The sequence below is a fragment of the Macaca thibetana genome, chromosome 9 (assembly GCF_024542745.1).
Source record: "Macaca thibetana thibetana isolate TM-01 chromosome 9, ASM2454274v1, whole genome shotgun sequence".
Classification (NCBI taxonomy): Eukaryota; Metazoa; Chordata; class Mammalia; order Primates; family Cercopithecidae; genus Macaca; species Macaca thibetana.
Genome location: NC_065586.1, coordinates 126,926,393 through 126,940,961, shown reverse-complemented (window position 1 = coordinate 126,940,961; position 14,569 = coordinate 126,926,393).

Below are 14,569 nucleotides of genomic sequence, written 5' to 3'. Positions count from 1 at the left end.
ACAGCTCCTCAGCCTCAGCCACAGGGAGGACCGGGTGACGTCCCTGCTTCATTAACCCTGGTCGCAGACTCAGCTTCTGTCAGCATGTATCTCAGGGACCAAAACAACACGGGTGCCCATGGGCCCTCAGAACCCCTTCCTGAAAACACGTGTGATGGGATTCCAGGCTACAGAATGGAGTCTGTTAGGTCCTCGGGACGCCTCTAGTGACATAGCCACCATTGCAAGGCTACCAGGAGCCACAGACTTCCCAGTTCTCTGAGCCAGGCACCAGGGAGAGTACACACACTATTACTCATTATCAACAGGACCGCACAAGGCAGCTTTCAGACAGCCCAGGGCTCAGGGAGTTCAAATAATGGGTTCAGATCACAAAGCTGGGATCCTGAGTTGGGATTTGAAGCCATGTCTGTCTGATTACATTCCTGGACTCTTTCCCTCCCTGCCGCCCTCCCTCTCTCCTTTCTCTCCTTCTTTCCTTCCTCCTCCAATGCACAATTAGCAAGGTGAGAAGTTCAACAGGTAACTTACTGGGAGAATTCTGACCCTGCCACAGGGCTGAAGTCTGCAGGTTCATTCCTCTGCCCGGGAATCACAATTCCTTCAATCCATGGCCCCTAAGCTCTGAGCAGGAGGAGTAACCACCCAGTTGCCTGCGGTTCAGATCCCAGAACCAAACACAGCGTGCTGTCATTTAGTTCCTAGCTCGAGTTGTTCTGTGTGGCTTGGTCTCTGTGCCCTCTGCAGCTGCCTCACGGCCCTGTTATCCTTCCGTGGTCAGGAGAGATGCTCCAGGCTGCAACCCTTCCCTTTCAAAAACCACCACCTTTCTCCTCAAGGGACGTTTCGGTGCGATGCTTAAGATGCTCGGAGAAAAGTTGTCCTGTGGGAAAACCCACCCAGCTGGGGAACGGGAGGCTTATCTTCTCCTGTAGGCTTCTTTTCCTTTTTTATTTGGAAAACAGAACTTTGGGTTGACCTTACTCCAACCCCCAAGCTTCCCTACCGTTCTTCATTGCAGTCCCTGAAATGAGGTTGGAAGGGTCCACTTCAGCCCCTGGCCCATTATGGGGGAACCGATGCCAGCTCCTCGCTGCAGAGACACATGTGCGGTCTCTGCTCTTCTTCTCTCCCCCACGGCCCCTTGGACGTAATCTTTGTACTTTCAAGTGCAGGTGTCCTCATATTAAGAAGATTCTGAGTTTGAATTTGAGGAGTGTTTGACATTAGCCCAGAGATGGGCAGTGTGTGTCCCAGACATGGACGCAAAGTCTAACGGTACTTAGGGTCTCCTCAATTTTGGGAAAGAATGAAAATGACTTGATTGCATGGAGACAGCAGGATTTTGCTGGGTGGAAACAGATGTGCATTGTCCAGGGGTATCAAAGGTGTGAGTGAACTCACAGCCTCCAGAGCTGTGACTGGAACCACGCCACGTCCCTCCGCACAACCCACTGTCCCACCTCTACCTCGATGCCACAGTGGGGACTCCACACCCACATTTCTGAGGTTCCAGCTGGCTCCATTTCAGGCTGTGCCAAGAGGTGATGGCCGAGGGAGACTGCTGAACAAGTGGCTGAGGAAGAGGACCGCTCTTGTTTTCTTTTTATTTCTTCTGATTTACTTCTGTAGTGGTGGTTCCTGTGAAGGTCACCTAGGGACACAGCTTCACTTGTGCAGTGGAGGCCTCTTCCCATAGACGCCTCTGCTGGAGCACTCCAGACATAGGCAGGACCTTCCGCCACACCCCACACACACTCCCCACAGGCCTGCGTCCCGGTCCTACAACCCTCCTCCAGCTCAGATGCTGACGCGCACCGGCCAACACCCATCCACCCCGGGACCTCTAAGAGTCAGCCCTGTGAAAACCTGCTTCCAGGGTCTAAGTCTTGATGATCTCAATCTCTTCCTGAGATCTGCAAGTGCCTGCAGCAGTTCCTGCCTCTATGAGATGGCAGCATCTTCTACTTACCAGTCACCCAGTTAACAACTTTATACCAAACTTGTTATTCCTTAAAGTAAATTCTCTCTGTTTAATGGCTGCTGCAGTGTTTGCCTCCTGGCCAGCTCCTGACTGGTGCCCAGCCAACAGAGAAACCACACCCACCTCTGCAGGTGATGCACCAAGGGCAGGAGTCCAGGCTCCAGGCTGACTTAACCATAGGCTCAGCCACTGGCCAACCCCAGCATCTTGAAAAAGTCACTGAACTTTCTGTCCCTTGTTGCTCTAGTCTGAGCAATTGGGATCTGCTTCATAGTGTTCTTCCGAGGGTTGAGGCAGTGAGAAGATGATGGTCACCAAGCATTTCCCTGGGACTGTAAGAGCACTCACAAGCATGAGCTGTCATCACCATGGTGACTCTTATAAAAATGCATAAGTGCACCTTCCAAAAAGTAAAATAAAAAAATTCCCAAATCTTAATTCTAAATAATAACCACTATGCATATTATATAATCAGCATTAGTGTAGATTTTTCTACCTACATCCAGGTGGAAGAACAGAAACATGAAGATGAGGGAAAATGTTTTAACAGAATCAGAATATACATTAGTGTTTTAAAAATACATTAAATTTAATTTCACTGGAATTAAACAGGAGCAGAAATAAAACTCAGGAAACTGCTACATTTTAGAGAAGTAGTTTCTTTGTTCTGTTTCATAAAAGATCCCTCTGAGATTTTAAATCAAAACATTATGAAAAATGCTGAAGTTTCAGTTCTTTGTTACAATAGGGTTTCCATTTTACTCAGTAATGATCAACTCCCTAGTCTGGAAGAAGAGATTTTTAAAAGGCACAGAATCTTACCCACTCACTTTTTATCTCCTTCCATTTTTGTTAGAGCCAGTATAGCATCATTATTTTGATTATTATTGTCAAGATTTACAAAACATTCTGTTCTGTAATGGTAATTCTCACCGCTGTGTATTACCAGGACTGCAGATAGATGAATTAGTGTTCACCATCAGTCCTTCTATCACCGATTTTCCATTCCTGAGAACTCTATTTTAACTCATCTATTGGTTTTCAAAATTCAATTGGCAAATAGACATTTCAAGAGGATGTATAGTTTTGATATTCCCTGAGCCCTTCCACGCTTAAGAATTGGTCTGTGGTGATTCAGCACTAGGAACAGAAAAATTCATTACTATGTATATATTCAGGAATACTTCAAGCTTCACTTACTGCTATTTTCTTGAACTGGCAACTAAACAGTTATGTAATGAGTTAAAAATGGATCAGTGAGCAAAGTGTTTATGACCATCAGCTTCACCCTGGTACAATGAAAAACTTGCTTACGTTGACCACAGTGATTGACGGTGCTGGGTACCCCAGCTTCAGCTATGGATGCTCTCAGAGGAAATGCCCCATCCAAAGCCTCTCCAGCTCTGACTGGGGGCAGTGTGTGGATCCCAGAGGGCTCTTCAGGGAGGCTGCATCTCCCTGTGAATGCAGGGGCCAAGCCTCCAAAATGAGGCTGTTTATTCATTTCCACAGATTCAGGCTCCCATCTTGGACAATTTCCCTGAATCTGAAAAAGCTCCCTTTGTTTGCAGTGCACCTTGTAGTGCTGTTCTGATGGAAACGAATTCCCTTAGCTTTTTTTTTTTTTTTTTTTTCTGAAAACATCTTTACCTTTTCAAGAAATCAACGGTGAGGTATAATTTACATCCAATAACATACATCTATATTAGGTGAACAGTTGAATGAGTTTTGATGAAAGTATCCATCCATGTAACCACTATGACAATCAAGACACACAGCACTTCCATTACCCTGAGGTCTCCTCCTGACTCTGCATTCGAATTCCCAGGCCACCCTGAACCCAGCCCCAGGCAGTTCCTAATCTGCTTTCTGGCACTGTGTATTAGGTTTCTCTTGTTCTAGAGTTGAAGGTAGATGGAATCACACAGCGGACTCTTTATGTCTGGCTCTGTGCTCAGCATAACATTGCCGAGGTCAATTACTGCTGCATCGCCTGTTCATTGTCAGCATTGCCATGTAGTATTTCATTGTGCAGAGATACCCGAACATGTTTGTATTTCACTTCTTGATGCCTACCGGTGCCACCTCTTGTGTTTTCACCTCTGTTTTTGAACAATAATTTAACTGAGGATAATTGTTGAGTTTCCTTTATGGATGTCATCTCAGCATTTCCAGGTGGCCGAGGTAATAAGAGCCACCTTCATCTGACTCTCCTCACACAGCTTCAAAGACACTGTACAGCAAAATGAGAAGAAATCAAACATGTTCTTCTTAACAGAAAGGCAAAGAACACCACAAACTTCAAATTACCTCCTGACAAATATTAATGAGAAGACTGTAGTAGCAGCATCTCTTGAGATTCCACTGCAAATCTTTGTGGAAATCTAGTGAAATTTGGGGAAATGCACAGAAAAGAAAGGAAAAAAACAAAAAGCCTAAAATGTACCTAAAAACGAAGACAAAAATAGAAAGTCCATCCTAAATGTAAAAAACTGAAACGATCCCATCAGATCAATGTACTGACTACAGGGAAAAGACTTAAATTAAGTGGATCACAGAAAGACATTGTTTCTGAAGGAGAAGAAGGTAAAAATTGAGGAAAGGGCCCCATTAGAGACGGTGGTGAAGAAAACAGCGAAAAACAAGGCAAACTTTAGAATCCTCCGTGATAAATTAGGTCCCAAAACATCAAAGGCTACACCCCTACCGCCCATAACCCCCAAAGTCCACTCAGTAGCTGCACTGTGCTATAATGACAGAAGTTGCCCTGAAGACATAAAACTTGTAATATCCTCCAAACCATCACTATGTGAATAAACATAAGCAGTGTTCATTTATACAAAGCTAATGTGAGAATAAACAGAAAATTTAGATCAAAGTATTTCAGTGGATGAATCCACCACCAAAAAAGTGAAATAAAACTAATGCAACACTTCAAAGTAAATCACATATACTCCTAGAAGCACTCTGCATGTGATAATACCAAAACTTCAGAAATTAAAATAAAATAAACAAGAAGGGAAAGAAATTAAAGTAGAATTTATCGAACACAGAAGAGAAAGAATAAAAAGGTACTATCATTTAGAAATAAAGGTGAATTTAAAAACTGCCTGAGAGAGAATATATTTGAAAAGAAATTTTCATAAAAGAAGCTATAGAATAAAGTCAGGAAAATAGCTAGGAGAATGAAAGTGAAAGAAGGAAGTAAAAAGGGCCAGATAAAAATGGTTGAAATAGACATTAAGCCAGAAAACAAAATCCAACATATGTATAATTGGAGTTAGCAAAAAAAGAAAAAGCATGCATCACAAGTAACATCAAAACCTATTTTCTGCTTAACAATAAAGACAATAACACAAGAAACTTCAAATTACCGATGGGCAGAAACCAATGGCCAGATCGCAGTAGCAATGTCTCTTAAGATTCTACTCATGGGTACTTTCCAGAAATAAAGGAAAGACCTAAGACATGCCTACACTTTGCAAGAGCCTACAGAGACCTGGGAAATATGATGCAAAATAATAAACTAAAATAAAAGTATTAAACTTTAAAAATGTATGAAATAAGATCAGGATCTCAATGCGAAAAAAGTGAAAATTAGTTTAGCATCTCAAGGCAACAACAGGGCACAATAAATATGGAAAAGAATATGTTAATTGAGGATTTTATATCCAGCTATACACAGTCTAATGTCAAGACTCTCAAACACCAATTTAAATAATGTAAAAGCACAAGGAATGCTGTTCTCATTAGCCTTTGAGGTATCTACTAAAAGACGAGATTCATCCAACCAAGAGATGACTGAAAAATCATAGGCAAGATGACTGAATATTATTTAATATATGTAATTGAATATTAAGACTGAAATACAGGTGGTGATGAGAGTTGGAGAATAATATGTATTATATATTTTGACAATATGGAAATAACAAAACTAAAAAGGGAGATAAATTAAAAGAGAAAAGGGAAAAGAAAAGTAAGCTTATTGATTGTGATATAAGCTATTGATTGAAATATAGCACAAGTGATTGTCAAGAATACTACTAAAATGAATTTTTTAAAAGGTCAGCAAATTACTAAATAAGGTCACAGAAGACTAATGTGATTGAAAAAGGTGTAAGAGTGAAGGTACCACTAAAACAAAACACAAACCAATGTAAATGCCAACAGGGGTGATAGGGAAAGAGAGAGAATGAAAGAAAAAAGAGAGGACTGGAGAAAACACATCACAAAAGGAAAGAAAAGAGCAAATATGCATGAATAACTATTGCAACCGTAATAAGAAATAATATAATTGCAGTAAGCCCAAACACGCAGCTCCATGAATAAATATAAATAAGTTTAACTGACCTATTAAAAGAAAATTATTTTCAGTTTGTGTCAGAAAGCAAGACTCAACTCTATGCTGCAGCTGCAAGACACATCTGCAAAGAAAGTGACTTAGAAAGGCTAAACAGATCAAAAAACACTGAGGTATACCAGGTAAATGAAAAAAACTAGAAAACAGAAGTCAATTAAGTATAGATAGCTGACAGTTATAAATATCTCTGCCAAAAATACGATAGCAAACATCCCCAGAGAGCTAGAAATGTAGAAGTAAACAAAAGAGAACCTAGAGACTTAGCAACACAATTAAGGAGGCAGATCTTATTGAACTATGAAGGGCTTACTCCTTGAAAATGGAGAAAACAATTTCTTCCCAGCCACACATGGCACATTCACAAGAACTGATCATTGATTACATCACAAAGAAATATCAATATATTTTATAAAACAGACATTGCAAAGAATCCTTTCTGATCACAGTGCAGTAAATCTAGAAGCTAATGACTAAACAAGCAAACAAAAACAAATCATTCAGCCTGGAAATTAAAAGGAAAAAACTAAAATAACCTTTCTGTTAAAAAATTCTTAAAGAGAAATTGCAAATTGAAATTACAGAATATCTTTAAAAACATGGATAACAGTTATGACTTTCACTGAAAGCAGTCATCAAAGGAAAATCAGTAGCTTTAAATAATGATATCAATGTAAACAAAAATATTGAAAAATGAAAAATCTTGAAAAAGAACAAAAAGGAAACCAAAATAAAGCACAACAAAGCAAACAATAATGTAAGTGAAAGTTAATATAGTAGAGAGTAGAAAAATAGAAAAGCTAATGAGTAATCAACATGCGTTTTTTTTAATGAAAATAGACAAGAAACTATCCAACTTATTAAGAAAAGGGAGGAGAGAATGCTAAAAAGAGAAAGAGAGAAAGAAAGGGAAGGAAAGGGAAGGAAAGGAAAGGAAAGGAAAGGAAAGGAAAGGAAAGGAAAGGAAAGGAAAGGAAAGGAAAGGAAAGGAAAGGAAAGGGAGGGGAGGGGAGGGGAGGGGAGGGGAGGGGGGAGGGGAGGGGGGGGGAAAGAAAGAAGGAAGGAAGGAAGCAAGGAAGGAAAGAAGGAAAGAAAAGGGGACAGGAAGGGAGGAGAAGTGAAGGGGAGGGGAGAGGAGGGGAGGGGAGAGGAGGGGAAGGGAGAGGGGAGGGGGAGGGGAGGAGCCAGGTGTGGTGGCTGGCATCTGTAGTCCCAGGTACTTGGGAGGCTGAGGCAGGAGAACTGCTTGAACCCGGGAGGCAGAGGTTGCAGTGAGCTGGGACCGCACCACTGCACTCTAGCCTGGGCGACAGAGCGAGACTCCATCTCAAAAAAAAAAAAAAAAAAAAAAAAAAAAAAAAAAAAAAAATACAGATGTTGGTGAGGGTGTAGAGAAAAGGGAACTCTTATGCTTTTTTTTTTTTTTTTTTTTTTTTTTTGAGACAGAGTCTCACTCATCACCCAGGTGCAATGTTGTGATCTCAGCTCACTGCAATCTCTACCTCCTGGGTTCAAGAAATTATCCTGCCTCAGCCTCCCGAGTAGCTGGGATTACAGGTGCCCACGACCATGCCTGGCTAATTTTTGTATTTTTAGTAGAGACAGAGTTTCACCATGTTGGCCAGGCTGGTCTCGAACTCCTGACCTCAGGTGATCCACCTACCTCGGCCTCCCAAAGTGTGGGATTATAGGCATGAGCCATCACTCTTCTATGCTGTTGGTGGGAATGTAAACTAGTAAAACCTCTATGGAAAACAGTATGGAGATTTTACAAATAACCATAAATAGAACTACCATTCAGTCCAGCAATCCCATTACTGGGACTCTACCCCAAGGAGAAGGAATCATTGTATCAAAAAGATCCCTGCACTGGTGTGTTTGTCACAGCACTCTTCACAGTAACAAAAATAGAGAATCAGTCTAAGTGTCCATCAACAGATGATTGATAGAGAAAATGTGGTGTATATATACCCAGCAGAGTACTATTCAGCCGTGAAAAAGAATGAAATCATGTCTTTTTCAGCAACATGGATGGAACTAGGGGCCACTATCTTAAGTGAAACGACTCAGAAACAGAAAGACAAATACTGTGTGTTCCCACATGTAAGTGGGAGCTAAATAATGTGTAGACATGAGCACAGAGAGTGGAGTGACAGACACTGGGTTGGAGCGGGTGGTGCATGATGAGAGATTACCAACCTACAGTGCAGGTTATTTGGGTGATGGACACACAAAAAGCCCTTAGCCACTCTGCAATATATCCCTATGGCGCGATTACACTTGTACCCGTTAAATTTATGCAAATAAAAGATGAAAGAGAAGGAGAGGGGGAAGGAATGGGAGGGAAGGGGAAGGAATGAAAGGGAGAGTAAGCCAGAAACTAATGAGATTGGTTACCTATGAGGACTGTTGGCAATGGAGTAAAAAGTATTGGGAATGATACTTTTGTGAGTGTTACTTTTGGTATTGTTTTGAATTTTGGAACCACATTAAGATTTTACATAGTCAAAGTCCTTGAAATACAACATGGGAACGACGTAACACTACTTTATTTCAATTGAATAACATAAACACACTGAAGGGGAAAAAGCTAACCCCAGAATGTTGAACACAATCTGACTACGTAGCATGATTAGAAAGACGGGGGAAAAAAGACCATAAACAAATAATAAACTCTAGTTAGCAAGTTTGTTTTCACAGTGATGTGAAGTGTTTAGGGATAAAAGGACACCATATCTGTAATGTAGTTTTAAATGATGAAAAAATCCATATATATGTGTGTGTGTAGAGACAGAACATGCACAAATGATAAATGAGTAAAATGAAAATAATTGGTGAGTTGGAGTAAAATATAAAGGGGCTAATTTACTCTTCTTGCCTCTTTTCTATTTTTGAAATTACATTACAGTACCTCCTCCCAAGATCATATTATTCCATGTCTTCCGGATCTCTGTCTGTATTGAAATGTCAGCTTTGCTGCTCTGAAGATAGTGACTCAATTTCTCCCTCTGGTTATTTTAAAGATTTTTCTCTTTGACTTTGGTTTTAAACAATTTGAGAATGATGATCTTAGGTGGGTTTTCTTAGTGTTTATCCTGCTTTGGGTTTGCAGAGTGTGTTCACTCTTTTATTTGGTATTTTAATTAGTTTGTGGCATTGGTTACGACTGAATTGTTTCCCAAAAAATATTCATACATTGAAGCTCTAACCCCCAGTGTGGCTGTTTCTGGAGACAGGACCTTTAAGGAGGCAGTTAAGGTTAAATGAGGTCCTGGGGTAGGTCCTACTCTGATAGGACTGGTGTCCTTTGTAAGAAGAGGAAGAGGTGCCAGAGTTCTCTCCCTGCAGGGCCACACAGAGGAAAGGTCAAGTGAGGACAAAAGGAGAAGGCAGTAGTCTGCACACCATGGGGAGGCCAACCCCGCTAGCACCTTGATCTTGAACTTTACAGCCTACAGAGCTGTAAGAACATGCACACATATGTTTATTGCAGCACTGTTAACAATAGCAAAGACTTGGAACCAACCCAAATGCCCATCAATGATAGACTGGATAAAGAAAATGTAGCACATATACATCATGGAATACCACACAGTCATAAAAAGGATGAGTTCCTGTCCTTTGCAGGGACATGGATGAAGCTGGAAACCATCATTCTCAGCAAACTTACACAGGAAGAGAAAACCAAACACCGCATGTTCTCATTCGTAAGTGAGAGTTGAACAATGAGAACACATGGACACAGGGAGGGGAACATCACACACTGGGGCCTGTTGGGGCATTGGGGGACTAGGGGAGTGATAGCATTAGGACAAATACCTAATGTAGATGACGCATTGATGGGTGCAGCAAACCACCATGGCACATGTATACCTATGTAACAAACCTGCAGGTTCTGCACATGTATCCCAGAACTAAAAGTGTAATAAAAGAAAAGAAAAGAAAAGAAATTTCTGTTGTTTAAGCCCAAACTCTGGTCTTTTGTTTTGGCAGCCTGAGCAGATGAATCCATCCATTTGGGGAAATCTTCCGTGAATATTTTCTCAAAGCCTGCTCCAGTCTCATCCCGTGCCCCTTGATTTTCCTGGGACTCTGATCCATATCAAGTAGACCTGTTCACTCCACTCCATATGTATCTTACACTCCACATTTTCCATTCTTCTCTGTGCAACATTTTACCTTCTTTCAAATGAATTGTTGCATGGCTTAGGAATTCTTTCATCTGATATGTCTAATCTCTTACTAAATGTATTTGTTAAATTACTAATTTAATTCATTGTTATTTTAGAAATAAAGTGCCAATTTAGTTTTTCTTTCCTTTTCAGGGGTTCCAAGTTTATGATAAGTTTCCATCTTTTTCTCTGCATTCTTAGTAATATTAAATTATTTTAAAGTTTATGATTTTGGTATTTCAGCGCTGAGTTTTAGCAGGCTTTGTAATTTTTTCTTAGAGGTCAGCCTTTGCAGCTTTGCAGTTAAAAGGAAATCTTAGAGGCTATCAATGATGTTGTCTTTCACCAAAGAGGTAAAGTTTTCTTCTGACAGGTAAGGAGAGCATCATCAGGTCTCATTGGCCCCATCAATAATCACTTTTAGGGTTTGTTATGGTTGCATGCACTGGTTTTCATGTTGCCCTCAGGATGTGCCCTTGCTCTGTGGGGGCGGCCCTTTTGAGATCTCAACTGAAGCCTGAGGTGCTTTGTAAAGCCCTTGATATTGGCAGAGTTTGAGCTCCTTCCTCTTCAGTACCCTGTAGCTAGTGAAAATCTCTTCAGTTTTTTCAGCTGTCAGTCCCTGTTTACTGCTCATTTCTAGAATTCTTACTCTCACATGAGTAGTTAAGGAGTTATCCAACTACTTTCAAAAAAGTTGTTGGCAGATTTTCCAGCTCACTTCTCTGAGGTTTCTTTCTCCCTGGGATTTAGCCCCAAAATTTTCGGCTTCTTTGTTATCCCTGAACTCTGATCTATGTCTCTCAGTGAAATTCCTGCTTTCTGCCTGGAGTCTGCCTATCCCCCAGTCTCTCATCACAACTCCACTTCAGTCCTTTGAAATGGAATTCATTCCCAGGAATGACACTAAGGTGAAGCTCTCTTCTACTTAACTTCTCTGGAGGGCACCAACTTCTCAAGTCCCGCCTGCATTAACTGCTGTCTATCCATCCAATTACACATACACATGCACACACACGTGCACACACACATGCACACACACTCGTGCACACACACAGACACACACATGCACACACACATATGCAAACACACATGCACACACATGTACACACACACACAGGCTCACACACACACGCATACACACATGCATACATCCATGGGTTCACACACACATGCTTTCACTCACACAGACATACACTTACACTATTTTGTATTTGTTTCCTATTTTATATTTGCTATTTTATATTTGTTTCCCCAGGAAGCTTGTCATTTCTGTCATTGCCAGAACCCGTGTACTGTATATTTTCTGAACTAGATTTAAGTAAAGGCCCAAAAGATGATATTTGGTAGTTGAAATACTCCCAGAAATGTTAAGACAGTCAGTAAACGTCTGAGTAAAGGCAGTATCCTAAACAGAACTACAACTAGTAATGTTATTTGATCAGTTAAGACAGAAAACAACACTAGCATCTTGTAGAGCTACTAATGTTCACATTTAAAAAATGAAAACCTGTTTAAAATATATCATTGGCTCTTCTAAAGCAATGTCATAAATTTATTGTTAAAAATAAGGATTGGATAATTAAATTCATAACATTTTCCAGCTTATCCATTTATTTAACCATGTGTGATACACTTGATTGAAATATGAAATTTTATACCAAAGTGTTAGAATAAAGAACATTTAATTGCATAATCAACATTTTTCTTTTTTAACAAAATCCATAAATTCAAAAACCAAAAAAGTCCAGGATAAAAAACATTTGGAAAGTTTCAGAGGAGTCAGGAATGAGCCTCTGAACTGGTGAGGGGAGGCGAGGCAGAGGGCTGGAGCTGAGGTCAGAGGCCTTGGGTTCAAGTCCTGGCTCTCCCGCCTGCACCCTGGTGACCTTGTCTAAGTCCCGAGGTGCTTTCATAGTCCTCACACCTTCCTCACGGGGCTGCTGTGGAGTGAATGAGCTCACTGAGGAAAAGCTCCTGGAACGGTGGTTGGCACACAAACACGCTGGAGGTTTGCTGGTTTTGATTCAGAGACAGAAGCTTCCAGTAGGCCCAGGGCTCACCTGTCAGCAGTAATCAGGGTGGCTGCAAGAGAGACTCAGAGCCCCACCCGTCTTGGGTCCATCTCCCTCTGGGATATCTAAAGAGAGACTCAGAGCCCCACCCTCCTTGTGTTCATCCTCCCTCTGGGATATCTAAAGAGAGACTCAGAGCCCCACCCTCCTTGTGTTCATCCTCCCTCTGGGATGTCTAAAGGGAGACTCGGAGCCTCCCGGCCTGGGGTCCATCTTCCTCTGGGATGTCTAAAGAAAATCTCAGAGCCCCACCCCGCTTGTGTCCTTCCTCCCTCTGGAATGTCGCAAGGTCTTTCCCATCACAGCTCAAGGCATGGGCTGTGGCATTGGCTTCCTGCTCCAGGTCCCCACCACACCCTCAGAAATGGGGCAGTGGAGCCTCCCCTGGGAAGAGGAGGGCAGAGCCAGCCCTGTGTCACCAGGGTCAAGGCAGGTGCAGCAGGGAGTGAGATATGGCCATACTGTCTTGGGAGGTGTTGCTGTCACCTAGGAGAGACAACCACGTGAATCAGAAGTGAGTTCACCTGCAGAAAGGGTTCTGTGTGACTGACACACTTGTGACCGAAGGATGCCAGCCCTGTGAACCTGGAGGCTTTTCCGTGGAAACAGGGCATCGTGGAGACTCATCACGGGACCTGGAGGAAGCAGGATGAGGGCCCAGCTGAACTCTGCTGCTGTCTTGCTCTGTGACATTGAGCTGCTTGGCTGGCCTGTCTGAGGCTTGGTGTCCTGTCTCCAGACTGAGGTGCTTGGACTAGAGACCTCTAAGGTCCTCTCTACTCCAACATTTTACAAGACTGAAATAGACCCATTAAAATGTTACCCAGCTGTCTGCAAATGCTGCCATATTTTTAATGATAAGAATGTCTTCCTTTGTTTTAAAAGATGGCACTTGCTCACTTTCTGAGCACCAGTGGGTTCTTTCTTTGTGACCTGATCAGTGCAATTAGTAAGTAAACATTTAACACCTGAAAACCAGGCTGAAGTCCCTTTTTTGCCCTTTCTTCACTTCACTCTGACCTCTTATAAAATAGAGCTAATGAACATCAAGTTTGTCACGAATGTTGTAAATCCATATGCAAATGCCTTGGATACCAGAGACCACAGAAGGTGACCAGTGAAATACGGCTATCCTCATCCTTAGAAGCGAGCAAAGTGAGGCTAGCTCTAATTACTCTGCTTCTCACTATTGAAACACTGCCTGTACTTTCTGACTTGTGAGTTTCCTTTGTAAAAATTAAAAATAAAGGAATATTTTGATAGAAACTCTTTGTGTATCCCAAATAGCCAACTAAATCAAATCTGAGTCCTGCTGACTGAGTTCTATGTCATAAGTCTAGGCATCTCCGCAGAAGATAATCTGCTTTAAAATAACCATCTACTTGGAAATCTATAAATTGCAAGTCATGATGAAGAGAGTGATCCATGGGACACCCTCCCAGGGGACACTTCCCCGCACACAAGTCCTGGGGTGATTCACAGCTTTGTATCTTAGGCAAATAAGTCAAGCAATTCCAAAGAGGCCTGTCAGCTCTGCACCAGTCTTCAGTGCATTCCAAAGGATGCTTTGATCTAATTTATGAAAAGAAGCGCTGCTGGCTTGAGGAATGGAAACAGACAAACTCCCAAGCAAGAGAGCATCAGAAAATCATCAGAAGAGCTGCAGCGTCTCCTGGAGCCAGCATTCAACTCCGGGAGAAGGCGCTAATCCCAGCTGTGCAGCCAGGTGTGAGCCTGCCTGCCGCTTGCACACTGTCTCCAGGATCCCTCTTTCTGGACCAGCCATGCTCTTGTTCAGTTAGAACCCTATAGAAAGATTTAGGGCAAGGGAACGCGATTGGACCTCTGTTCAGACTCCAATGCACCTGCAAAGTCCCTCTTACCTCCTGTCAAGTTAAAAGTCATCTTGAATCCCAGGCCAGGACTAGCTCCATCTTGTCAGTAGAAGCTCTACCGACCCTCTGCAGAGGCCATTCAGCCC